This window comes from Cololabis saira, chromosome 10, assembly GCF_033807715.1.
Source record: "Cololabis saira isolate AMF1-May2022 chromosome 10, fColSai1.1, whole genome shotgun sequence".
Taxonomy (NCBI): Eukaryota; Metazoa; Chordata; class Actinopteri; order Beloniformes; family Belonidae; genus Cololabis; species Cololabis saira.
In genome coordinates this window covers 65,828-93,669 of record NC_084596.1, presented here as the reverse complement: position 1 = coordinate 93,669, position 27,842 = coordinate 65,828, and the positions used below count along the sequence as shown (strand labels likewise).

At 46.5% G+C, this 27,842-nt stretch overlaps 1 non-coding gene and 1 pseudogene across 1 annotated transcript; both read left to right on the top strand.

The window, feature by feature from the left end:
• Positions 1-27,512, top strand: LOC133451724 (piggyBac transposable element-derived protein 4-like; annotated as a pseudogene).
• On the top strand, positions 9,456-9,528 carry trnav-cac (transfer RNA valine (anticodon CAC)). The gene has a single exon. It is a non-coding gene; the product is annotated as a tRNA-Val (tRNA).
• Positions 27,513-27,842: the final 330 nt, after the last annotated feature.

Below are 27,842 nucleotides of genomic sequence, written 5' to 3'. Positions count from 1 at the left end.
ATGAGCAGCAGAAGCAAAAGATTGACAGTCCAGGAGGCTCTGGAAGTCATCATTGATCATGACAGTGAAATAGAGGAGGATGTGTCTGAAGATGAAGACTGTCTCGAGCTGAATTCTGATTCTAATGATTCTGATTTTGAACCAGATGAAGGAATTGCTGTTCCTATTCCTCCAAGCATGACATTCATGTCAAAAAATGGTGAAATACAGTGGTCGTCATCCCCAAATGTGCGTCAGGCAAAACTGTCTGCAGAAAACATAATAAAGACAGTGCCAGGGCCCACTAGGATGGCAGTGACTCGTGTGACTGACATCAAGTCAGCTTTTGAGCTGGTCATGCCAGATTCAATAAAGAAAATAATTCTGGAAATGACCAATCTAGAAGGGAGGCGTGTGTTGGTGGAGAAGTGGAAGGAGCTGGACAAAACACATTTCGATGCGTATTTGGGGGTCCTCATCCTGGCTGGGGTCTATAAGTCGAAGGATGAATCGACAGCCAGTCTTTGGGATGCTGAGACAGGCAGGGCTATATTTCAAGCGACAATGTCTCTGGAGACTTTTCACATTTTCTCCAGAGTAATCCGATTTGAAAATCGAGAGACAAGGGCTGGTAGACGGGAGAGAGACAAGCTGGAAGCTATTAGGACAGTGTGGGACAAGTGGGTAATGCAACTTCCACTACTCTATAACCCAGGCCCTAATATCACAGTGGATGAAAGGCTGGTGGCATTCAGAGGTCGCTGTCCATTTAGGCAATACATGCCTTCCAAACCAGCTAAATATATGGTATCAAAATCTGGGCAGCATGTGATGCAAACACCAGCTATGCATTGAACATGCAGGTTTACACTGGAAAGCCGGTTGGAGGAGCCCCAGAGAAAAATCAGGGAACAAGGGTAGTGCTCGACATGGCACAGAGTTTCAGGGGACACAACATAACCGACAATTTTTTCACCAACTACAACTTGGGTCAGGAGTTTGTCAAGAGAAAGCTCACAATGGTCGGAACTGTCCGAAAGAACAGGACTGAACTCCCTGCTGAGCTGCTGGTAATCAAAAACAGGGCCCCTCAATCTTCCATGTTTGCCTTCACAGACACCACAGCCCTAGTGTCTTACTGCCCCAAAAAGGGAAAAAATGTTGTGCTCATGAGCACTCTGCACAAAAATGCTGAAATCAGCCAAGAGAGGACCAGAAACCAAGCATGATCCTCGATTACAATGCCACCAAAGGGGGGGGTAGACAATTTAGATAAAGTGACAGGGTCCTACAGCACCAAACGAATGACTGCGCGCTGGCCATTGGTCATCTTTTATAATATGATCGATGTAGCGGCCTACAATGCATTTGTCATTTGGACTGAGATCTTTCCTGACTGGAATGTGTCAAAGCTGTACAAGAGGCGCATCTTTCTCGAGGAGCTGGGGAAGGCGCTTGTGACACCGCACATCCAACGGAGGCAGCACCTGCCAAGGACCCCAGCTGCTGCAGCCATGGTGACGGAGATCCAGGAGAGAACTGCATCAAGTACACCAGTGCGTGAGGTAAGTGTGTGTGTGTGTGTGTGTGTGTGTGTGTGTGTGTGTGTGTGTGTGTGTGTGTGTGTGTGTGTGTGTGTGTGTGTGTGTGTGTGTGTGTGTGTGTATAAGTGTATAAGTGTACAGTATGAGAGTGCGTTGTGTGTGTCTTGGGATCAGCAAAAAAGATACCATAGTAAAGTAATCAGGGTCCTCTTGTTTATAGGTTGCTGCTGAGGGGAAGAGAAAGAGGAAGAGGTGCCAGGTCTGCAGGCCATCTGACGATGTCAAGACAAGCATGACCTGCGTGAAATGTGCAAAATTAATTTGCACAAAGCACAGTGTGATGACATGTCACTCGTGTGCTGTGTAGATGTACAGACATACAGACAGACACACATGCACACACACAGACACACCTTGTTAGGGCCCGAGCACCTTCAGTGCGAAGGCCCTATTGTATCTGTAGGAATTTTATTTCTTTTTCTTTTTCTTTTTCTTTTTCTTTTTCTTTTTCTTTTTCTTTTTCTTTTTCTTCTGACAAAAGGAGGGCCTTTTTGCCCCCTAAACGTGCCCAAAAAGTCACCAAATTTTGCATGCAAGCCAGGCCTGGCGAAAATTTTTATATTTAGTGGTTTACATTGATGGGCGTAGCAAAATGGCTCAACAGCGCCCCCCGGAAAACTTTGTGCCTCAAGCCCCACGATACGGTTTGACGTACATGCACGAAAATCGCTACACACCTGTATCAGTACACAACTTAAAGAAAGGTCTTTTGGTGACATGGCCGAAACCGAACAGGAAGTCAGTCATTTTGAATTAATCGTGTCACTTTGGCGCAATTTATGCCATTCCTTCGGCAGTTAATACGGCCCGAACCGTAACGTGCACCCAGGTGTGTTATACATCAAAATGTGTGTCTCCATCCTGCGACAACACGCATTACTTTTCTCTTTCAAAAGCATTACCGTGGCGACGCTAGACGCCAAAAGGCGCGCCCACCCTTCATCTGGTTGGTTCAGACCGAAAAAACTTTGCGCCTCAAGCCCCAGAATACGGTTTGACGTACATGTACGAAAATCGGTACACACCTGTATCATGTCGCAACTTAAAGAAAAGTCTCCTGGCGCCATGGCCGAAACCGAACAGGAAGTCGGCCATTTTAAACATTCTGAATTAATCGCGTAATTTTGGAGCAATATGAGCCATTCCTTCGAGAATTAATACGGCCCGAACCGTAACGTGCATCCAGGTGTGTTATACATCAAAATGTGTGTCTCTATCCTGCGACTACGTGCATTACTTTTCTCTTTCAAAAGTGTTACCGTGGCGACGCTAGACGCCAAAAAGCGCGCCCCCCTTCATCTGATTGGTCCATATTTGATAGTTCTCCAAAAGACACCAAATTTTGCATGCAAGGCAGGCCTGGCGAAAAATTTGATATTTCATGGTTTGTATTAATGGGCGTGTCAAAATGACTCAACAGCGCCCCCCGGAAAACTTTGTGCCTCAAGCCCCATAATACGGTTTGACGTACATGCACGGAAATCGGTACACACCTGTATCATGTTGCAACTTAAAGAAAAGTCTCTTGGCGCCATGGCCGAAACCGAACAGGAAGTCAGCCATTTTGAATTAATTGTGTAACTTTGGCGCAATTTATGCCATTCCTTCGGCAATTAGTACGGCCCGAACCGTAACGTGCCCCCAGGTGTGTTATACCTCAAAATGTCCGTCTTCATCTTGCAACTACGCCCATTACTTTTCTCTTTCAAAAGTGTTACCGTGGCGACGCTAGACGCCAAAAAGCGTGCCCCCCTTCATCTGATTGGTCCATATTTGATAGTTCTCCAAAAGTCACCAAATTTTGCATGTAAGTCAGGCCTGGCAATACATTTTATATTTCATGGTTTGCATTAATGGGCGTGGCCTAACGGCTCAACAGCGCCCCCTAGAATACTTTTCTCTGCCATAACTTTTGAAAGGTTTGACATAAAGAGTCGTGGGTGGTGTCATGGGACTCGGTATTGAGTCCTTGACCATAATTGATGAAAATTAGCCCCGCCCCTTCTTCTGATTGGTTGTCCCTTTTTTCTGCTATATCGTTTGAATAGTTTGACATAGAGAGTCGTGGGTGGTGTCGTTTCTGATATGCTTATGGGGGGCGGTGGCCGTGAGTGCGAGGGCCCGTTCATCGCTGCTTGCAGCTTTAATTAGGGCCCGAGCACTTGCAGTGCGAAGGCCCTATTGTATCTGTAGGAATTTTTCTTTTTTCTTTTTTCTTTCTTCTGACGAAAGGAGGGCCTTTTTGCCCCCCTAAACGTGCCCAAAAAGTCACCAAATTTTGCATGCAAGTCAGGCCTGGCGAAAAATGTGATATTTAATGGTTTACATTAATGGGCTTGGCAAAATGGCTCAACAGCGCCCCCCGGAAAACTTTGTGACTCAAGCCCCACAATACGGTTTGACGTACATGCACGAAAATCGCTACACACCTGTATCAGTACACAACTTAAAGAAAGGTCTCTTGGCGATATGGCCGAAACCGAACAGGAAGTCAGCCATTTTTAATTAATCGTGTCACTTTGGCTCAATTTATGCCATTCCTTCGGCAGTTAATACGGCCCGAACCGTAACGTGCACCCAAGTGTGTTATACATCAAAATGTGCGTCTCCATCCTGCGACAACACGCATTACTTTTCTCTTTCAAAAGTGTTACCGTGGCGACGCTAGACGCCAAAAGGCGCGCCCCCCCTTCATGTGATTGGTCCATATTTGATAGTTCTCCAAAAGTCACCAAATTTTTTATGCAAGCCAGACTTGGCGATAAATTTGATATTTCATGGTTTGCATTAATGGGCGTGGCCTAACGGTTCAACAGCGCCCCCTAGAAAACTATTCTCTGCCATAACTTTGGAATGGTTTGACATAGAGAGTCGTGGGTGGTGTCATCAGATTCTGTATGGAGTCCTTGACCTTCATTGGCCTGAATTAGCCCCGCCCCTTCTTCTGATTGGTTGTCCCTTTTTTCTGCTATAACTTTTGAATGTTTTGACATAGAGAGTCGTGGGTGGTGTCATGGGACTCTGTAATGAGTTCTTAAGCTTCGTTGGCCTTAATTAGCCCCGGCCCTTCTTCTGATTGGTTGTCCCTATTTTCTGCTATAACTTTTTAAGGGTTTGACATAGAGAGTCGTGGGTGCTGTCATTTCTGATATGCTTATGGGGGGCGGTGGACGTGAGTGCGAGGGCCCGTTCATCGCTGCTTGCAGCTTTAATTAGGGCCCGAGCACTTGCAGTGCGAAGGCCCTATTGTATTTGCAGGAATTATTCTTTTTCTTCTTCTTCTTATTGTTCTGACAAAAGGAAGGCCTTTTTGCCCCCCTAAACGTGCCTAAAAAGTCACCAAATTTTGCACGCAAGCCAGGCCTGGCGAAAAATTTTATATTTAATGGTTTGCATTATTGGGCGTGGCAAAATGGCTCAACAGCGCCCCCTTGAAAACTTTGTGCCTCAAGCCCCACAATACGGTTTGACGTACATGCACAAAAATCGGTACACACCTGTATCATGACCCAACTTAAAGAAAAGTCTCTTGGGGTCATGCCCGAAACCAAACAGGAAGTCGGCCATTTTGAATTAGTCGTGTCATTTTGGCGAAATTTATGCCATTCCTTCGGCAGTTAATACGGCCCGAACCGTAACGTGCACCCAGGTGTGTTATACATCAAAATGTGCGTCTCCTTCCTCCGACACCACGCATTACTTTTCTCTTTCAAAAGCGTTACCGTAGCGACGCTAGACGCCAAAAAGCGCGCCCACCGTTCATCTGATTGGTTCAGACAGAAAAAACTTTGTGCCTCAAGCCCCATAATACGGTTTGACGTACATGAACGAAAATCGGTACACACCTGTATCATGTCGCAACTTAAAGAAAAGTCTCTTGGCGCCATGGCCGAAACCGAACAGAATGTCGGCCATTTTGAACATTCTGAATTAATCGCGTAATTTTGGAGCAATATATGCCATTCCTTTGAGAATGAATACGGCCCGAACCGTATCGTGAACCCAGATGTGTTATACATCAAAATGTGTGTCTCCATCCTGCGACTACGCGCATTACTTTTCTCTTTCAAAAGTGTTACCGTGGCGACGCTAGATGCCATAAGGCGCGCCCCCCTTCATCTGATTGGTCCATATTTGATAGTTCCCCAAAAGTCACCAAATTTTGCATGCAAGGCAGGCCTGGCGATAAATTTGATATTTAATGGTTTGTATTCATGGGCGTGGCAAAATGGCTCAACAGCGCCCCCCGGAAAACTTTGTGCCTCGAGCCCCACAATACGGTTTGACGTACATGCACGAAAATCGGTACACACCTGTATCATGTCGCAACTTAAGGAAAAGTCTCTTGGCACCATGGCCGAAACCGAACAAGAAGTCAGCCATTTTGAATTAATTGTGTAATTTTGGCGCAATTTATGCCATTCCTTCGGCCGTTAATACGGCCCGAACCGTAAGGTGCACCCAGGTGTGTTATACATCAAAATGTGCGTCTCCATCTTGCGACGACACGCATTACTTTTCTCTTTCAAAAGCGTTACCGTGGCGACACTAGACGCCAAAAAGCGCGCCCCCCTTCATCTGATTGGTCCATATTTGATAGTTCTCCAAAAGTCACCAAATTTTGCATGCAAGCCAGGCCTGACGATAAATTTGATATTTCATGGTTCGCATTAATGGGCGTGGCCTAACGGCTCAACAGCTCCCCCTAGAATACATTTATCTGCCATAACTTTTGAAAGGTTTGACATAATGAGTCGTGGGTGGTGTCATCGGACTCGGTATTGAGTCCTTGACCATAATTGGTGAAAATTAGCCCCGCCCCTTCTTCTGATTGGTTGTCCCTTTTTTCTGCTATAACTTTTGAATGGTTTGACATAGGAAGTCATGGGTGGTGTCATGTCTGATATGCTTATGGGGGGGCGGTGGCCGTGAGTGCGAGGGCCCGTTCATCGCTGCTTGCAGCTTTAATTGATATTGCAATTGCTTGTTTGTTGTATTGCGATTTTGTTCATTTCTGGTTCACAAACAGTGCATGAGCAAAGCAAAATGTAAATACTGTGTTTCACTGTTGTGTAAAACTATTGTGTTTTATATGTTGGTCTTTCAAAAGTAATAAAGTGGTGAAACATTAAAAAAAAAGTTTAAACATGTATTTTTTATGAAAAACGAGTGAATCATATCATAATTGGAATTACCTGTCAGAGGTAAGGAACACCATTGCACTAAATATTGATAGAATAGTTAGTAATGGAGTTAGTAATGACATATTAACAATGTTTGTTTGGATTTTTTTGGTTTCTGACCTTTGGGTATTTAAACATGCACCGGGTCAAATTGACCCGGGAACAGCATTGCTGTACCTGAGAAACGAACATAACAGGAAGGTTAATAATGTTCAGCTGTGTCTAATCAACTCAAAAAGTAATTGCATGACAAACTCAAAATACAGAAAAAGTTACATTTCAAACAATACCAGTAACTAAACAAAGCAACAAAAACACGCATGCAAGTAAAATGTTTAAGACAATAAATAAATATACAATTAAACACAGCATGACACTCAGCATGACACTTATATTAGTCTCTTATTGAAACCAGATATGGATCCTTTGCGCCCATCGAGCTACCGCCCAATATCACTAATAAATGTAGATAGAAATATCTCAATCAGCAAAGCTCTTTCCAAACGTCTGAAAAGAATTACCCCTTTTATTATACATCTGGATCAAACAGGTTTTCTTAAGGGTAGACATTCTTCTACTAGCACTTGTAGATTACTCAATATTATAGATAATTTGGTCATCTTCTCCCGCTTTATCCGTTACCGGGTTGCGGGGGCAGCAGCCTCAGCAGGGATGCCCAGACTTCCTTCACCCCAGACACTTCCTCCAGCTCTTCCGGGGGGAGTCCGAGGCGTTCCCAGGCCAGCCGAGAGACATAGTCTCTCCAGCGTGTCCTGGGTCTTCCCCGGGGTCTCCTCCCGGTGGGACATGCCTGGAACACCTCCCTAGGGAGGCGTCCAGGAGGCATCCGGTACAGATGCCCAAGCCACCTCAGCTGACTCCTCTCAATGTGAAGGAGCAGCGGCTCGACTCCGAGCTCCTCCCGGGTGACCGAACTCCTCACCCTATCTCTAAGGGAGCGTCCAGCCACCCTGCGGAGGAAACTCATCTCTAAGGGAGGAAACTCATCTCTAAGGGAGGAAACTCTTCTCTAAGGGAGCGTCCAGCCACCCTGCGGAGGAAACTCATCTCTAAGGGAGCGTCCAGCCACCCTGCGGAGGAAACTCATCTCGGCCGCTTGTATCCGCGATCTTGTCCTTTCGGTCACTACCCAAAGTTCATGACCATAGGTGAGGGTAGGGGCGTAGATTGACCGGTAAATCGAGAGCTTTGCCTTTCGACTCAGCTCCCTCTTCACCACGACGGTCCAGTACATCGACCGCATTACTGCGGACGCTGCACCGATCCGCCTGTCAATCTCACGCTCCATTGTTCCCTCACTCGTGAACAAGATCCCGAGATACTTGAACTCCTCCACCTGAGGCAGGACTTCTCCACCCACCCGGAGAAGGCATGTCACCCTTTTCCGGTCGAGAACCATGGCCTCGGTCTTGGAGGTGCTGATTCTCATCCCTGCCGCGTCGCACTCGGCCGCAAACCGCCCCAGCACATGCTGAAGGTCCCGGTCCGATGAAGCCAACAGGACAACATCATCTGCAAAAAGCAGAGATGAAATCCTGAGGTTCCCAAACCGGATCCCCTCCGGCCCCTGGCTGCGCCTAGAAATCCTGTCCATAAAAATTATGAACAGGACCGGTGACAAAGGGCAGCCCTGCCGGAGTCCAACATGCACTGGGAACAAGTCTGACTTACTGCCGGCAATGCCAACCAGACTCCTGCTTCGATCATACAGAGACCGGACAGCCCTTAGTAGAGGGCCCCGGACTCCATACTCACTCAGCGCCCCCCACAGAATGGCACGAGGGACACGGTCAAATGCCTTCTCCAGATCCACAAAACACATGTAGACTGGTTGGTCCAACTCCCATGAACCCTCGAGCACCCTGCGGAGGGTATACAGCTGGTCCAGTGTTCCACGACCGGGACGAAAAGCGCATTGTTCCTCCTGAATCCGAGGTTCGACTATCGGCCGTATTCTCCTCTCCAGTACCCTGGCGTAGACTTTCCCCGGGAGGCTGAGAAGTGTGATCCCCCTGTAGTTGGAACACACTCTCCGGTCCCCCTTTTTAAACAGAGGGACCACCACCCCGGTTTGCCACTCCAGCGGTACTGTCCCCTTCCTCCATGCAATGTCGCAGAGGCGTGTCAACCAAGACAGCCCTACGACATCCAGAGACTTGAGGTACTCAGGGCGAATCTCATCCACCCCCGGTAGATAGATAGATAATTTGAGTAACAATAAACAGGAAACTACTATTATATCTCTAGACGCAAAAAAAAGCATTTGATCGAGTAAATTGAAAATTTATATGGGCAACTTTACACAAATTTGGATTTGGCAAATATTTTATTGTGAAATAAGTTTGTAGGAAAGTATAAAAAAAATGTTATTGGCTATATCTGGGAAACCAACCGAGAATTGCGCGGCTTCATCCACATTCCCGTCGTGCTGATTCATCCACATTCCCGTCGTGCTGAGGCAGCGGAGAGCCAGCGGAAAGGTGGTAATCTCCTGTTTATCATTTGGTATCTCAAGGTTGCAGCACAATCCTTTGGATTGGTGCAATTACTTTTTCAGTTGTAATCAGGATCTTATTTGGACTTTGACTTGACCTGCAGGTATCTTGCTGTCAAGAATTGTAGCAGATATTTTTTACAGGATTTTTTGGGATTTTACCCGCCAATTTCAGTTTCCGTAGTGTAGTGGTTATCACGTTCGCCTCACACGCGAAAGGTCCCCTGTTCCAAACTGGGCGGAAACATGTGTGACTTTGCAATAACATTATTTAGACTTGGAAAACCACTGCAGTCCTTCTTGGTGGACAGGACAGGAAGGCCTACCATCTCTTTCTCGCATTTGGTCTCATGCAGAAATTAATTTTTTGTTGCAGTTCCACAACTGACGAAGAGCCAGTCATTCTCCTTTCACCTACACTTTAAAATGTCAAACTTTGCAGGAAAAAAAAGAAACATATTAACTGCCTGACACAGGCTGATGAGCGTCTTTGGGGTCTCAGAGACCCCGCTGGAGGTCCTCTAAAATTCATGAGAACCGGGCCAAGGACCGGGACTTCCAGCCGGCCGAGTCCGAGAAAGGAGCACCGTTGTCGGACACTTTTTCGTCGATCACCGGTCCTCGGCTGGAAGTCCCGACCCGAGCGATTTAGCGGTCAAAACTCGGGCTGAACGACGCCGTTCTACCCTCCAGAATATTCTAAACTCTGTCGTGGTGGTCTCGGACTCGTATTAAGAACCGTGAGCGAACGCCACGTGGCACCTTAAGAAAAGACATGGGAGTTATGCGGACCGCGACCGGAGAAATCTACTAATTTCAACGTCCGAAAAGCATACCTGCCAACACTCCCGATTTAAGGGGGAGTCTCTCGATTTTCAACCATTTCTCCCGCCCTGTTCCCGATTTGTCATTTCTCCCGCGTATCTCCCGATTTTAAAGTGAAATGAGTCAATGGTGTTTCATGTGCCGGGGTTCCTGCATGGATGTATTATATTAACGGGTTCCTGACAAACCTGGCAACCCAACCCAAAAGCACTGCCTACGTCGAAGCTCCTTCCATGGAGCTGCTGCGATCCGTCAACGTCGCCGCCATATTGGATGTGGCAAGACTGCGCTGAATGGACTTATTTTCATAAAGCGCCTTTCTACAAAGAAATTTACGTTTTACGTCTCATTTATTCATTCACACACGCACTAATATACTTGGGAAACAGTTAGGCACCAAATATAATATGTTTAATTTTCTCAAATGGAAAAAATAAGAACTTTATTTATCCCACAGTAATTAATGTTATATCAGCTATAGAGAACAAGGTAGTGCCGAAAAACAATATATATACACCCTCACAAAAATAAGAAAAATAGAGAAAAATATTCTCTCATCAGCAAAGCATTACATAAACATATTTTAAAATTTTCAAGTTACAAAACATATTTGAACCATTTTTCAAATTGTTTCAGTTATTTTATTGTTTGGAAAATGGTTAAGATATGTTATTTTGTTATTTGAAAATTTGAAAATTTGTCTTGTTTTATAAAATGCTTTGAAAGAAATCTGAGGGAAGAGTTGGTGGAATATCAAGTCATAGCAAGCAAGGATCTCCCACAGGAAGAGAGAGTTGAAGGTTCTGGTTCTTCTAGGGAAAGAGGAGAGCTTTACAAATCTGACATCACTGATGAAGGCAATGGTCTGCATCTCTCACAGCAATGAAGCTCAGAGAGCTCATTCAGCATGGTGAAAAAGATCCTCACAGAAAACACAATGAGTATGGATAATTCTACTCTTTGCGCACTTCTTTCTTGCAAGATAAACCATACCAGCCTTGGCCACAAGTATGTTCCTCCAAGAAAGTGATTGAAGCTGCAAAGTCTGAGACTACAACTACAAAAGGTCCTTGGGTGACAAAGGGAACCTGGAAAATTCTACAAATATTGTATTTTATTGTTATTAATACTAAACTTATTTGGCTCTAAGAAGGCTGTAGAATCATTTTGGGAGGTACATTTTAGCACATTTCATTGTAGCTATGGATTTAAAGCTCATTAAAAGTCACTTTGTTTATATCAGGGGGGGGTGTTGTGAGTGGAGCATTCCAACCGCTACCCCAGAAAATCTCCCTCTTTTTCACAGCCCAATGTTGGCAGGTATGGAAAAGGTTCTTCCAGAAAGTGGTTTAGAGCACGTTTCAGAGCATTTGGAACACAATGAAATAGGTTTGTAAGAAAGTATAAAAAAATTGTTGGAGCCAACATGGGTGTTTTTGGTTTCTTTTGGTTGGAAGTTAATTTTGGGTGTTATTTATATACCAAGCCACAAGGGGGCAGCCATAACCTTGGTAATGGGTCACGTCATGCAATTAGGTGATAAATAGACACAGGTGTGTGGGCGCAGCGTGTTTGGAACCACATGGAGAATAACGTTTCTTACCGCACGCAGCACGTATGTTAAACCCTTTATTAAATGTTATATAAACTGCAAAGAAAACAACATCCCACAACAATCAAGAGAGAGAGAGAGAAGATCGGTGAAGCAACAACAAACAAACAATAAGGTGCGTGTAAAGAAGTTTTCGTCTAAGGTTCCATTCACCACCGTGGCTAGTTGGGTCACAACAAAAAGTAAGAAACATCTCCAAAGAGGAAGGATTGAGGACGTTGTTGGATTGTTTCATCCATCCATCCATCCATTGTCCACCGCATTATCCGAGTCCGGGTCGCGGGGGCAGCAGTCGGAGGAGGGATCCCCAGACTTCCCTCTCCCCAGACACTTCCTCCAGCTCTTCCGGGGGGACTCCAAAGCGTTCCCAGGCCAGCCGAGTGACGTAGTCACTCCAGCGTGTCCTGGGTCTTCCTCGGGGCCTCCTCCCGGTGGGACATGCCCGGAACACCTCACGAGGGAGGCGTCCAGGGGACATCCTATACAGGTGGCCGAGCCACCTCAGCTGACTCCTCTCGATGTGGAGGAGCAGCGGCTCTACTCCGAGCTCCTCCCGGGTGACAGAGCTCCTCACCCTATCTCTAAGGGAGCGCCCCGCCACCCTGCGGAGGAAACTCATTTCGGCCGCTTGTATCCGGGATCCCGTTCTTTCGGTCATGACCCAGAGTTCATGACAATAGGTGAGGGTGGGAACGTAGATCGACCGGTAAACCGAGAGCTTTGCCTTTCGGCTCAGCTCCCTCTTCACCACGACGGACCGATACAATGACCGCATTACTGCGGCCGCCGCACCGAACCGCCTGTCGATCTCGCGCTCCGTTCTCCCCTCACTCGTGAACAAGACCCCAAGATACTTGAACTCCTCCACCTGAGGCAGGAACTCTCCCCCGACCTGGAGGGTGCAAGCCACCTTTTTCCGGACGAGAACCATGGCCTCAGACTTAGAGGTGCTGATTCTCATCCCAGCTGCTTCACACTCGGCTGCAAACCGCCCCAGTGCATGCTGAAGGTCCTGGCTCGAGGGAGCCAACAAGACCACATCATCTGCAAAAAGCAGATGAGCAGAGATGAAATCAAGTGGCTCCCGAACCGTACCCCCTCCGGCACTTGGCTGCGCCTAGAAATTCTGTCCATAAAAATAATGAACAGAACTGGTGACAAAGGGCAGCCCTGCCGGAGTCCAACACGCACCGGGAACAGGTCTGACTTACTGCCGGCAATGCGAACCAAGCTCCTGCTCCGGTCATACAGGGACCGGACAGCCCTTAATAGAGGGCCCCGGACCCCATACTCACTGAGCACCCCCCACAGGATGCCACGTGGGACATGGTCGAAAGCCTTCTCCAAGTCCACAAAACACATGTGGACTGGTTGGGCAAACTCCCATGAACCCTCGAGCACCCTGCGGAGGGTGTAGAGCTGGTCCAGCGTTCCACGGCCAGGGCGAAAACCGCATTGTTCCTCTTGAATCCGAGGTTCGACTATCGGCCGAATTCTCCTCTCCAGCACCCTGGAATAGACTTTCCCCGGGAGGCTGAGGAGTGTGATTCCCCGGTAGTTGTAACACAACCTCCGGTCCCCCTTTTTGAAGAGAGGGACCACCACCCCGGTCTGCCAGTCCAGAGGCACTGTCCCCGACTGCCACGCGATGCTGCAGAGGCGTGTCAGCCACGACAGCCCCGCAACATCCAGAGACTTGAGGTACTCAGGGCGGATCTCATCCACCCCCAGTGCCTTGCCACTGGATTGTTTCATGAGGACATAATTGGATTGTTTCATTGTTGGATTGTTTGAATGGGACATGTGAGCTGAGCTGCGGCAATCATATGGAAGAAGACACACTGGTGGGTGTGATTCAATCTAATGCTACCTAAAGTTTGGAACAGCATTGGGCTGTAAAAGTAAGATTTGGATACGGGTCGCCAGAAGAGTTTGGAGGACCGCGACCAGAGAAATCTACTAATTTCGACATCTGAAAAGGTTCTTCCAGAAAGTGGTTTAGAGCACCTTTCATAGCAATTGGAACACAATGAAATAGGTTTGTAAGAAAGTATAAAAAAATTTTATTGGCTATATCTGGGGAACCAGCCGAGAATCGCGCGGCTTCATCCACATTCCCACCGCGCTGAGGCAGCGGAGAACCAGCGGAAAGGAGGGTCCCCCCTTATTAGCCAGGTCCAGGTTTCTTCCCTCCTAAAGGGGAGTTTTTCTTGCCACTGTTTGGCTTAAGGGTTTTCTCCCACTATGGGAGTTTTTACCTGCCATTGTTTATGTAATAATTGCTCGGGGGTTTATGTTTATGTTCATGAGTGTCTGGAAAGCGTCCAGAGACAACTTTTGTTGTATTAGCTGCTATATAAATAAAATTGAAATGGAATTGAATAGACTAGTGCACTACACGTAAATCAGGTACAGGGTCACTACAGGTAAATCAGGGACTACGTGCACTACAAGTAAATCAGGGCCTAGTACACTACAGTTAAATCAGGGACTACAGGCACTACAGGTAAATCAGGGACTACATGCACTACAGGTAGATCAGGGACTACATGCACTACAGGTAAATCAGGGACTACATGCACTACAGGTAAATCAGGGACTACATGCACTACAGGTAAATCAGGGACTACATGCACTACAGGTAAATCAGGGACTACATGCACTACAGGTAAATCAGGGACTACATGAACTACAGGTAAATCAGGGACTACATGCACTACAGGTAAATCAGGGAATACATGCACTACAGGTAAATCAGGGACTAGTGCACTACAGGTAGATCAGGGACTAGTGCACTACAGGTAAATCAGGGACTAGTGCACTACAGGTAGATCAGGAACTAGTGCACTACAGGTAAATCAGGGACTACATGCACTACAGGTAAATCAGGGACTACATGCACTACAGGTAAATCAGGGACTACATGCACTACAGGTAAATCAGGGACTACATGCACTACAGGTAAATCAGGGACTAGCGCACTACAGGTAGATCAGGGACTAGTGCACTACAGGTAAATCAGGGACTAGTGCACTACAGGTAAATCAGGGACTAGTGCACTACAGGTAAATCAGGGACTAGTGCACTACAGGTAAATCAGGGACTAGTGCACTACAGGTAGATCAGGGACTAGTGCACTACAGGTAAATCAGGGACTAGTGCACTACAGGTAAATCAGGGACTAGTGCACTACAGGTAAATCAGGGACTAGTGCACTACAGGTAAATCAGGGACTACATGCACTACAGGTAAATCAGAGACTACAGGCACTACAGGTAAATCAGGGACTAGTGCACTACAGGTAAATCAGGGACTACAAACACTACAGGTAAATCAGAGACTACAAACACTGCAGGTAAATCAGGGACTAGTGCACTACAGGTAAATCAGAGACTACAGGCACTACAGGTAAATCAGGGAGCACATGCACTACAGGTAAATCAGGGACTAGTGCACTACAGGTAAATCAGGGACTAGTGCACTACAGGTAAATCAGGGAATACATGCACTACAGGTAAATCAGGGACTACATGCACTACAGGTAAATCAGGGACTACATGCACTACAGGTAAATCAGGGACTAGTGCACTACAGGTAGATCAGGGACTAGTGCACTACAGGTAAATCAGGGACTAGTGCACTACAGGTAGATCAGGGACTAGTGCACTACAGGTAAATCAGGGACTAGTGCACTACAGGTAAATCAGGGACTAGTGCACTACAGGTAAATCAGGAACTACATGCACTACAGGTAGATCAGGGACTAGTGCACTACAGGTAGATCAGGGACTAAATGCACTACAGGTAAATCAGGGACTACATGCACTACAGGTATATCAGGGACTACATGCACTACAGGTAGATCAGGGACTACATGCACTACAGGTAGATCAGGGACTACATGCACTACAGGTAGATCAGGGTCTACATGCACTACAGGTAGATCAGGGACTACATGCACTACAGGTAAATCAGGGACTACATGCACTAAAGGTAAATCAGGGACTACATGCACTACAGGTAAATCAGGGAATACATGCACTACAGGTAAATCAGGGACTACATGCACTACAGGTAAATCAGGGACTACATGCACTACAGGTAAGTCAGGGACTAGTGCACTACAGGTAGATCAGGGACTAGTGCACTACAGGTAAATCAGGGACTAGTGCACTACAGGTAAATCAGGGACTAGTGCACTACAGGTAAATCAGGGAATACATGCACTACAGGTAAATCAGGGACTAGTGCACTACAGGTAAATCAGGGACTAGTGCACTACAGGTAAATCAGGGACTAAATGCACTACAGGTAAATCAGGAACTAGTGCACTACAGGTAGATCAGGAACTAGTGCACTACAGGTAGATCAGGGACTAGTTCACTACAGGTAAATCAGGGACTAGTTCACTACAGGTAAATCAGGGACTAGTGCACTACAGGTAAATCAGGAACTACATGCACTACAGGTAAATCAGGGACTACATGCACTACAGGTAAATCAGGGACTACATGCACTACAGGTAGATCAGGGACTACATGCACTACAGGTAGATCAGGGTCTACATGCACTACAGGTAGATCAGGGACTACATGCACTACAGGTAAATCAGGGACTACATGCACTACAGGTAAATCAGGGAATACATGCACTACAGGTAAATCAGGGACTACATGCACTACAGGTAAATCAGGGACTACATGCACTACAGGTAAATCAGGGAATACATGCACTACAGGTAAATCAGGGACTACATGCACTACAGGTAAATCAGGGACTAGTGCACTACAGGTAGATCAGGGACTAGTGCACTACAGGTAAATCAGGGACTAGTGCACTACAGGTAAATCAGGGACTAGTGCACTACAGGTAAATCAGGGAATACATGCACTACAGGTAAATCAGGGACTAGTGCACTACAGGTGAATCAGGGACTAGTGCACTACAGGTAAATCAGGGACTAAATGCACTACAGGTAAATCAGGAACTAGTGCACTACAGGTAGATCAGGGACTAGTGCACTACAGGTAAATCAGGGACTAGTGCACTACAGGTAAATCAGGGACTAGTGCACTACAGGTAAATCAGGGAATACATGCACTACAGGTAAATCAGGGACTAGTGCACTACAGGTAAATCAGGGACTAGTGAACTACAGGTAAATCAGGGACTAAATGCACTACAGGTAAATCAGGAACTAGTGCACTACAGGTAGATCAGGAACTAGTGCACTACAGGTAGATCAGGGACTAGTTCACTACAGGTAAATCAGGGACTAGTTCACTACAGGTAAATCAGGGACTAGTGCACTACAGGTAAATCAGGAACTACATGCACTACAGGTAAATCAGGGACTACATGCACTACAGGTAAATCAGGGACTACATGCACTACAGGTAGATCAGGGACTACATGCACTACAGGTAGATCAGGGTCTACATGCACTACAGGTAGATCAGGGACTACATGCACTACAGGTAAATCAGGGACTACATGCACTACAGGTAAATCAGGGAATACATGCACTACAGGTAAATCAGGGACTACATGCACTACAGGTAAATCAGGGACTAGTGCACTACAGGTAGATCAGGGACTAGTGCACTACAGGTAAATCAGGGACTAGTGCACTACAGGTAAATCAGGGACTAGTGCACTACAGGTAAATCAGGGAATACATGCACTACAGGTAAATCAGGGACTAGTGCACTACAGGTGAATCAGGGACTAGTGCACTACAGGTAAATCAGGGACTAAATGCACTACAGGTAAATCAGGAACTAGTGCACTACAGGTAGATCAGGAACTAGTGCACTACAGGTAGATCAGGGACTAGTTCACTACAGGTAAATCAGGGACTAGTTCACTACAGGTAAATAAGGGACTAGTGCACTACAGGTAAATCAGGAACTACATGCACTACAGGTAAATCAGGGACTACATGCACCACAGGTAAATCAGGGACTACATGCACTACAGGTTGATCAGGGACTAGTGCACTACAGGTAAATCAGGGACTACATGCACTACAGGTAAATAAGGGATTCGTGCACTACAGGTAAATCAGGGACTACATGCACTACAGGTAGATCCGGGACTAGTGCACTACAGGTAAATCAGGGACTACATGCAGTACAGGTAGTTCAGGGACTAGTGCACTACAGGTAAATCAGGGACTACATGCACTACAGGTAAATCAGGGACTCGTGCACTACAGGTAAATCAGGGACTACATGAACTACAGGTAAATCAGGGACTAGTGCACTACAGGTAAATCAGGGACTACATGCACTACAGCTAAATCAGGGACTAGTGCACTACAGGTAAATCAGGGACTAGTGCACTACAGGTAAATCAGGGACTAGTGCACTACAGGTAAATCGGGGACTAGTGCACTACAGGTAAATCAGGGACTAGTGCACTACAGGTAAATCAGGGACTACATGCACTACAGGTAAATCAGGGACTACATGCACTACAGGTAAATCAGGGACTACATGCACTACAGGTAAATCAGGGAATAGTGCACTACAGGTAAATCAGGGACTAGTGCACTACAGGTAAATCAGGGACTAGTGCACTACAGGTAAATCAGGGACTAGTGCACTACAGGTAAATCAGGGACTACATGCACTACAGGTAAATCAGGGACTACATGCACTACAGGTAAATCAGGGACTACATGCACTACAGGTAAATCAGGGACTACATGCACTACAGGTAAATCAGGGACTAGTGCACTACAGGTAAATCAGGGACTACATGCACTACAGGTAAATCAGGGACTACATGCACTACAGGTAAATCAGGGACTAGTGCACTACAGGTAAATCAGGGACTACATGCACTACAGGTAAATCAGGGACTACATGCACTACAGGTTGATCAGGGACTAGTGCACTACAGGTAAATCAGGGACTACATGCACTACAGGTAAATCAGGGACTCGTGCACTACAGGTAAATCAGGGACTACATGCACTACAGGTTGATCAGGGACTAGTGCACTACAGGTAAATCAGGGACTACATGCACTACAGGAAGATCAGGGACTAGTGCACTACAGGTAAATCAGGGATTACATGCACTACAGGTAAATCAGGGACTACATGCACTACAGCTAAATCAGGGACTAGTGCACTACAGGTAAATCAGGGACTAGTGCACTACAGGTAAATCAGGGACTAGTGCACTACAGGTAAATCGGGGACTAGTGCACTACAGGTAAATCAGGGACTAGTGCACTACAGGTAAATCAGGGACTACATACACTACAGGTAAATCAGGGACTACATGCACTACAGGTAACATCAGGGACTACATGCACTACAGGTAAATCAGGGAATAGTGCACTACAGGTAAATCAGGGAATAGTGCACTACAGGTAAATCAGGGACTAGTGCACTACAGGTAAATCAGGGACAAGTGCACTACAGGTAAATCAGGGACTAGTGCACTACAGGTAAATCAGGGACTAGTGCACTACAGGTAAATCAGGGACTACATGCACTACAGGTAAATCAGGGACTATAATCACTACAGGTAAATCAGGGACTACATGCACTACAGTTAAATCAGGGACTACATGCACTACAGGTAAATCAGGGACTACATGCACTACAGGTAAATCAGGGACTACATGCACTACAGGTAAATCAGGGACTAGTGCACTACAGGTAAATCAGGGACTAGTGCACTACAGGTAAATCAGGGACTAGTGCACTACAGGTAAATCAGGGACTAGTGCACTACAGGTAAATCAGGGACTACATGCACTACAGGTAAATCAGGGACTACATGGACTACAGGTAAATCAGGGACTACATGCACTACAGGTAAATCAAGGACTACAAACACTACAGGTAAATCAGGGACTACATGCACTATAGGTAAATCAGGGACTACATGCACTACAGGTAAATCAGGGACTACAAACACTACAGGTAGATCAGGGACTACATGCACTACAGGTAAATCAGGGACTAGTGCACTACAGGTAAATCAGGGACTACATGCACTACAGGTAAATCAGGGACTACATGCACTACAGGTAAATCAAGGACTACAAACACTACAGGTAGATCAGGGACTACATGCACTACAGGTAAATCAGGGACTCGTGCACTACAGGTAAATCAGGGACTACATGCACTACAGGTAAATCAAGGACTACAAACACTACAGGTAAATCAGGGACTACATGCACTATAGGTAAATCAGGGACTACATGCACTACAGGTAAATCAGGGACTACAAACACTACAGGTAGATCAGGGACTACATGCACTACAGGTAAATCAGGGACTACATGCACTACAGTTAAATCAGGGACTACATGCACTACAGGTAAATCAGGGACTACATGCACTACAGGTAAATCAGGGACTACATGCACTACAGGTAAATCAGGGACTAGTGCACTACAGGTAAATCAGGGACTACATGCACTACAGGTAAATCAGGGACTACATGCACTACAGGTAAATCAAGGACTACAAACACTACAGGTAGATCAGGGACTACATGCACTACAGGTAAATCAGGGACTCGTGCACTACAGGTAAATCAGGGACTCGTGCACTACAGGTAAATCAGGGACTACATGCACTACAGGTAAATCAAGGACTACAAACACTACAGGTAAATCAGGGACTACATGCACTATAGGTAAATCAGGGACTACATGCACTACAGGTAAATCAGGGACTACAAACACTACAGGTAGATCAGGGACTACATGCACTACAGGTAAATCAGGGACTACATGCACTACAGGTAAATCAGGGACTAGGGCACTACAGGTAAATCAGGGACTACATGCACTACAGGTAGATCAGGGACTACATGCACTACAGGTATATCAGGGACTACATGCACTACAGGTAAATCAGGGACTACATTCACTACAGGAAAATCAGGGACTACATTCACTACAGGAAAATCAGGGACTAGTGCACTACAGGTAAATCAGGGACTAGTGCACTACAGGTAAATCAGGGACTACATGCACTACAGGTAAATCAGGGACTACATGCACTACAGGTAGTTCAGGGACTAGTGCACTACAGGTAAATCAGGGACTACATGCACTATAGGTAAATCAGGGACTACATGCACTACAGGTAGATCAGGGACTACATTCACTACAGGTAAATAAGGGACTACATGCACTACAGGTAAATCAGGGACTACATGCACTACAGGTAAATCAGGGACTCGTGCACTACAGGTAAATCAGGGACTAGTGTCAACACATTTGGCTGTCATTTAGCCATTTCTTTGGATTTTTCTTAGATGAGCTGTATGAGTTAGACTCTCGTGTTTTGAGGGATTGTATTCCACTCATTACCCTGTAGGTAAAAACTGAAGGACCAAAACCAGTTTTCCTGATTGGGACCAATCACCTCCAGCAGCCCCTCTGCTGACATTTTTTGCGGGTGATTTAAATTGTATAAGGCTACAGAGTGGCGGCGGAGCTACGCTGTGACGTATTTTGTATATGAGACAGCAGTTTTTGAAAATGACAAGATTGTTGAGGAGAGGGGAAAATCTGACAGCTGCGTTAAACTGTAAATTACTTTTACAGTTAAATGTTTCTGTTCTTTGATTCGATCTCACAGCGCCTTTAACTGACCACATTCAAGGCTTTTTTTATCCACATCTCTTGAGCTCTCGGCGGCGGGAAGATCCCGCTGAGTCGGGGAGTTTCCAGCCGAATCATCGATGACTGCAGTGGTTTCCCAGCGAGACGCTCTCATCCATTTATCTCTGTTTATTTAGCAAATAAACAGAGATATATGTCCGTGTCCACTTGTGTTTAGCTGGGTTTCATTAGCGTGTCCCCGACACCAGAACCCCCCCGGGGGGGAAAACTCTTCCCCTGCTCCCTGGACGTCATCGCAGACTGAGATGACGACGTTTGTGACGTCGGGAGCTTTTCCCAGCAGCCTCTGACGATAGTGCAGCTTCCCACATGTGTTAGCATTAGCAGCTTCCCACATGTGTCAGCGTTAGCAGCTTCCCACATGTGTCAGCATTAGCAGCTTCCCACATGTGTCAGCGTTAGCAGCTTCCCACATGTGTCAGCGTTAGAAGCTTCCCACATGTGTCAACGTTAGCAGCTTCCTACAGCTACAGACCCGTCGCCCTGACCTCTGTGGTCATGAAGTCTTTTGAGCGCCTTGTGCTGCCACACCTCAAGAAGATCACCGACCCACTACTGGATCCCCTGCAGTTCCTACAGAGCCAACAGGTCTGTAGACGATGCTGTAAACATGGCCCTGCACTTCATCCTCCAGCACCTGGACTCCACAGGAACCTACGCCAGGATCCTGTTCGTGGACTTCAGCTCTGCTTTTAACACCATCATCCCATCTCTGCTCCAGGACAAGCTCTCCCAGCTGAACGTGCCTGACTCCACCTGCAGGTGGATCACTGACTTCCTGTCTGACAGGAAGCAGTGGGTGAAGCTGGGGAAACATGTCTCTGACCCTCGGACCATCAGCACCGGATCCCCTCAAGGCTGCGTTCTCTCACCTCTACTCTTCTCCCTGTACACCAACAGCTGCACCTCCAGTCATCAGTCCGTCAAGCTCCTGAAGTTTGCGGACGACACCACCCTCATTGGACTCATCTCTGATGGTGATGAGTCCGCCGACAGGTGGGAGGTCGACCAGCTGGTGACCTGGTGCGGTCAGAACAATCTAGAGCTCAACGCTCTAAAGACAGTGGAGATGATAGTGGACTACAGGAGGAACGCAGCCCCACCTGCTCCCTCACCCTGTATGACTCCCCAGCAGACTCTGTGGAGTCCCACCGCTTCCTGGGGACCACCATATCCCAGGACCTCAAGTGGGAGCTGAACATCACCTCCCTCACCAAAAAAGCACAGCAGAGGATGTACTTCCTGCGGCAGCTGAAAAAATTCAACCTGCCAAAGACAATGATGGCGCAGTTTTACACGGCCATCATTGAGTCCATCCTCACCTCCTCCATCACCGTCTGGTACGCTACTGCCACTGTAAAGGACAGGAGCAGCTGCAGCGTATCATCCGCTCTGCAGAGAAGGTGATTGGCTGCAATCTCCCATCTCTCCAGGACCTGCACGCCTTCAGGACCCTGAAGCGTGCAGGAAAGATTGCAGCAGATCCCTCCCACCCCGGACACAAACTGTTTCAGACTCTTCCCTCTGGCAGGAGGCTGCGGTCCATCAGGACCAAAACCTCACGCCACAAAAACAGTTTTTTCCCGTCTGCAGCTGTCCTCGTCAACAAGGCCCCCCCCCCCCCCCCCGACTACCACGGACTGCCCCCCCATCCCACTCTACGTTACATTAACGTAAAAATTCCAATCCTGTAACTTTTGCACAGACTCATATCCGGCACTTTACAAACCTCATTGTACATTTCTGTCTATACTTTTTACCTATCCTATGTTCCTTAGTCACTTTTGTACATACTCACCCAGCACTTTAGAACCTAATTTTGTACATTTCGTCTACATTTTGTCTACATTTTATTTTACTGTTTATACTTTTTATTGTTTTTACATTTCATTTTATTTTATCTCTTATATATTTGTTTTTATATTTGTATTGTGTTGCACCAATCACCATAACAAATTCCTCGTGTGAAAACTTGGCAATAAACCCTTTTCTGATTCTGATTCTGATTCAATAGAATAGAATAAGTAATTTGCTGAATAGGCTCCAGCTGATCCAGAATGCAGCAGCACGAGTGCTGACAGGAATCAGCAGGAGAGACCACGTCTCTCCAGTGTTAGCGTCGCTCCATTGGCTACCTGTAAAATTCAGAATCCAATTTAAAATGTTTTTACTTGCATATAAAGCCCAAACGGCTTAGCTCCGCATTATTTGCAAGACCTGATAGTGCCTTATGTTCCTGGCAGAGCTCTCCGCTCTCAGAGTGCAGGTTTACTCGTAGTTCCTAGAGTATCTAAATGTAGATTTGGAGGGCGGGCGTTCTGCTATCAGGCACCATTACTATGGAACCAACTTCCAATCTGGGTTAAGGAGGCTGACACCACCTCCACCTTTAAAACTAAACTTTAAACCTTTCTGTTTAGTAAAGCCTATAGTTAGTGTTTAGTAAACCTCTGTCTGGTGTTGGTAAACCTCTAGGTGGTGTAAATTCTGTTGCGTTAGAGTCGCTCCTGTAGTTTCTTGTGCTGGCCCCCCCTTTTTCTTCTCTTCTCTTTTTTTCTCTTTTGTCCATGTTGCAGCATCCTCTGCCGGTGGTGAAGAGCATGTCTGAATGCAACACCAGATCCTGCAGTGTGGGAGTGAGAGGGGCAGGGTGACGGCCCGGTCAGGCGGGGGAGAAGGTTTGTCCGTCAAGACTCCTCTCCCTGGCCCTGCCCCTTTTCAACGTTTCCCCGACCCTGCACCCCAACCTGGGACTTGCTGATTGGGCCGGAGCTTCGGGAGCTGCGTGCTGGCCTGGGGTCCCCACCCCTGGTCATCCCGTTGCTGCTTCCACCTGCCTGCTGTGCTGTTGCCGTCCCTGACCCCCCAGTCTGGCCCTCGGCAGGAGGGTCCCCCCTTACGAGCCTGGTCCTGCTCAAGGTTTCTTCCTCCTAAAGGGGAGTTTTTCTTGCCACTGTTTGGCTTAAGGTTTTTCTCCCACTAGGGGAGTTTTTACCTGCCATTGTTTATGTAATAATTGCTTGGGGGTTTATGTTTATGTTTATGTTCATGTTCTGGGTCTCTGGAAAGCGTCTAGAGACAACTTTTGTTGTATTAGACGCTATATAAATAAAATAGAATTGAATTGAATTGAACATGTGTCAGCGTTAGCAGCTTCCCACTTGTGTTAGCGTTAGCTGCTTGCCACATGTGTTAGCGTTAGCAGCTTCCCACATGTGTTAGCGTTAGCAGCTTCCCACATGTGTCAGCGTTAGCTGCTTGCCACATGTGTTAGCATTAGCAGCTTCCCACATGTGTTAGCGTTAGCAGCTTCCCACATGTGTCAGCGTTAGCAGCTTCCCACATGTGTTAGCATTAGCAGCTTCCCACATGTGTTAGCGTTAGCAGCTTCCCACATGTGTTAGCATTAGCAGCTTCCCACATGTGTTAGCATTAGCAGCTTCCCACATTTGTTAGCGTTAGCAGCTTCCCACATGTGTTAGCGTTAGCAGCTTCCCACATGTGTTAGCGTTAGCAGCTTCCCACATGTGTCAGCGTTAGCAGCTTCCCACATGTGTTAGCGTTAGCAGCTTCCCACATGTGTTAGCGTTAGCAGCTTCCCACATGTGTTAGCATTAGCAGCTTCCCACATGTGTTAGCATTAGCAGCTTCCCACATGTGTTAGCGTTAGCAGCTTCCCACATGTGTTAGCGTTAGCAGCTTCCCACATGTGTAAGCGTTAACAGCTTCCCACATGTGTTAGCGTTAGCAGCTTCCCACATGTGTCAGCGTTAGCAGCTTCCCACATGTGTTAGCGTTAGCAGCTTCCCACATGTGTCAGCGTTAGCAGCTTCCCACATGTGTCAGCGTTAGCAGCTTCCCACATGTGTTAGCGTTAGCAGCTTCCCACATGTGTCAGCGTTAGCAGCTTCCCACATGTGTTAGCGTTAGCAGCTTCCCACATGTGTTAGCGTTGGCAGCTTCCCACATGTGTCAGCGTTAGCAGCTTCTCACATGTGTTAGTGTTAGCAGCTTCCCACATGTGTTAGCGTTAGCAGCTTCCCACATGTGTTAGCATTAGCAGCTTCCCACATGTGTTAGCATTAGCAGCTTCCCACATGTGTTAGCGTTAGCAGCTTCCCACATGTGTCAGCGTTAGCAGCTTCCCACATGTGTCAGCGTTAGCAGCTTCCCACATGTGTTAGCGTTAGCAGCTTCCCACATGTGTTAGCGTTAGCAGCTTCCCACATGTGTTAGCATTAGCAGCTTCCCACATGTGTTAGCATTAGCAGCTTCCCACATTTGTTAGCGTTAGCAGCTTCCCACATGTGTTAGCGTTAGCAGCTTCTCACATGTGTTAGCGTTAGCAGCTTCCCACATGTGTCAGCGTTAGCAGCTTCCCACATGTGTCAGCGTTAGCAGCTTCCCACATGTGTCAGCGTTAGCAGCTTCCCACATGTGTTAGCATTAGCAGCTTCCCACATGTGTTAGCATTAGCAGCTTCCCACATGTGTTAGCGTTAGCAGCTTCCCACATGTGTTAGCGTTAGCAGCTTCCCACATGTGTCAGCGTTAGCAGCTTCCCACATGTGTTAGCGTTAGCAGCTTCCCACATGTGTTAGCGTTAGCAGCTTCCCACATGTGTCAGCGTTAGCAGCTTCCCACATGTGTTAGCGTTAGCAGCTTCCCACATGTGTTAGCATTAGCAGCTTCCCACATGTGTTAGCGTTAGCAGCTTCTCACATGTGTTAGTGTTAGCAGCTTCCCACATGTGTTAGCGTTAGCAGCTTCCCACATGTGTTAGCATTAGCAGCTTCCCACATGTGTTAGCGTTAGCAGCTTCCCACATGTGTTAGCGTTAGCAGCTTCCCACATGTGTCAGCGTTAGCAGCTTCCCACATGTGTTAGCGTTAGCAGCTTCCCACATGTGTTAGCGTTAGCAGCTTCCCACATGTGTCAGCGTTAGCAGCTTCCCACATGTGTCAGCGTTGAAGTGAAGCTGATATGTTTGCATCCACTGATCGGGGAACTTCCCCTCCGCTCAGCTCCGAACCCCAACCTTCCTCCAGCTGGAAAAGATGAAAATAAACCTCTCTCAATCGGCGCGGCAGCATCACCCGTCAGAAACATAAACTGAGCTTATAGACAAGTTTATCTGTAGAGCACAATCCAACACAACGTAATTCCAAGTGCTTTACATCAACATTCAAAGCAGCAAGACACAATTAAAACATAATTAACAAATAAAATGAAATAAAATTAAAAGAAAAGAGGTAAAATAATAGGAAGCATAGAAAGCTTCCAAATGGAAGGCAAGATCAGTTCCAGGCCGGTTGTGAACGTTGTGTTCTCTCCTCCAGGACTTACTACCAGTCCTTTATAATAATAATAATAATAATAATAATAATAATAATAATAATAATAATAATAATAATATTATTATCATTATTATTATTATTATTATTATTATTATTATTATTATTATTATTATTATTATTATTATTATTATTATTCTCCTGCAGGACTTGTACCACCAGTACCAGGTCGGAGTGTTGTTACAATAATAGTAATTATAGTATTATTCTCCTGCAGGACTTGTACCACCAGTACCAGGTCGGAGTGCTGTTATAATAATAGTAATTATAGTATTATTCTCCTGCAGGACTTGTACCACCAGTACCAGGTCGGAGTGTTGTTACAATAATAGTAATTATAGTATTATTCTCCTGCAGGACTTGTACCACCAGTACCAGGTCGGAGTGCTGTTATAATAATAATAATTATAGTATTATTCTCCTGCAGGACTTGTACCACCAGTACCAGGTCGGAGTTCTCTTCGCCTCCATCTCTAACTTCACTGACTTCTACATGGAGCTGGACGGGAACATCATGGGAGTGGAGTGTCTGCTGAATGAGATGATCATCTATCACCTAACCCTAACCCTAACCCTGAATGAGATCATGGCCGACTTTGATGAGGTGAGAGTCGTTTCCCCAGAACCAGAGACGCTCCATCAGAACCAGAGACGGTCCATAAATCAGCCTGGGAACCGGGTTTCCCCAGAGACCTCGGAGCCGCGGAGCCGCGTGTCTTCCAGAACAGCATGTTTTGAACACGACGTTGTGGCCGTGACTGAGGTCTGCAAAAAATAGAAAAATATAGTTTTTATTGATGGAATAAATTAAGCATCGGTGGCGGTTGGGGAAGTTCCTGGACGTAAGGAGTTGGTGCACATGACGCTCTGCCTGCTTACGCCTATAATCATAACGTGGAGCTTTCATTTACACTCACACAGAAAGTCCCTGGGGTTTATATTTGGACAGTTTGCAGCAGAAACATCTAGGAGCTGGTTTGACCTGGTTCTGGTTTGACCTGGTTCTGGTTTGACCTGGTTCTGGTTCTGCTGGTTTGACCTGGTTCTGCAGCAGCAATGACCTGCACCTGAACTTCTCCTCTCTCTCTTCTTTTCTCTTCTCTTCTCT